The sequence below is a fragment of the Cicer arietinum genome, unplaced genomic scaffold (assembly GCF_000331145.2).
Source record: "Cicer arietinum cultivar CDC Frontier isolate Library 1 unplaced genomic scaffold, Cicar.CDCFrontier_v2.0 Ca_scaffold_5784_v2.0, whole genome shotgun sequence".
NCBI lineage: Eukaryota > Viridiplantae > Streptophyta > Magnoliopsida > Fabales > Fabaceae > Cicer > Cicer arietinum.
The window spans coordinates 103554-105012 of NW_027339431.1; positions in this window are offsets into that span (position 1 = coordinate 103554).

Sequence of the window (1459 nt, forward strand, 5' to 3'; positions counted from 1 at the left end):
TTTAACCAATCTTGGGCATCCAATAAGTTCATTTGTTTCATTCGATGAACATTTAGGTCATTTTTGCCTCCCTAGGCTTATTGTTGTCCAATTACGGGTTTTAACCAATCTTGGGCATCCAATAAGTTCATTTGTTTCATTCGATGAACATTTAGGTCATTTTTGCCTCCCTAGGCTTATTGTTGTCCAATTACGGGTTTTAACCAATCTTGGGCATCCAATAAGTTCATTTGTTTCATTCGATGAACATTTAGGTCATTTTTGCCTCCCTAGGCTTATTGTTGTCCAATTACGGGTTTTAACCAATCTTGGGCATCCAATAAGTTCATTTGTTTCATTCGATGAACATTTAGGTCATTTTTGCCTCCCTAGGCTTATTGTTGTCCAATTACGGGTTTTAACCAATCTTGGGCATCCAATAAGTTCATTTGTTTCATTCGATGAACATTTAGGTCATTTTTGCCTCCCTAGGCTTATTGTTGTCCAATTACGGGTTTTAACCAATCTTGGGCATCCAATAAGTTCATTTGTTTCATTCGATGAACATTTAGGTCATTTTTGCCTCCCTAGGCTTATTGTTGTCCAATTACGGGTTTTAACCAATCTTGGGCATCCAATAAGTTCATTTGTTTCATTCGATGAACATTTAGGTCATTTTTGCCTCCCTAGGCTTATTGTTGTCCAATTACGGGTTTTAACCAATCTTGGGCATCCAATAAGTTCATTTGTTTCATTCGATGAACATTTAGGTCATTTTTGCCTCCCTAGGCTTATTGTTGTCCAATTACGGGTTTTAACCAATCTTGGGCATCCAATAAGTTCATTTGTTTCATTCGATGAACATTTAGGTCATTTTTGCCTCCCTAGGCTTATTGTTGTCCAATTACGGGTTTTAACCAATCTTGGGCATCCAATAAGTTCATTTGTTTCATTCGATGAACATTTAGGTCATTTTTGCCTCCCTAGGCTTATTGTTGTCCAATTACGGGTTTTAACCAATCTTGGGCATCCAATAAGTTCATTTGTTTCATTCGATGAACATTTAGGTCATTTTTGCCTCCCTAGGCTTATTGTTGTCCAATTACGGGTTTTAACCAATCTTGGGCATCCAATAAGTTCATTTGTTTCATTCGATGAACATTTAGGTCGTTTTCGTCCTCCCAATCTTGTGCATCCAATATGTTCATTTGTGTCAATTGATTAACATTTAGGTAATTTTCGTCCTCCCTAGGTTTATTCAAGTCCAATTAGGGTTGTTAACCAATCATGTGCATACAATAAGTTCATTTGTTTCATTGGATGATAATTTAGGTCATTTTCGTCCTCCCTAGACTTATTCTTGTGTAATTAGGGTTTATAACCAATCTTTTGCATGCAATAAGTTCATTTGTGTCATTGGATTAACATTTAGGTCATTTTCGTCAACCCTAGCCTTATTCTTGTCCAATTAGGGTTTTTA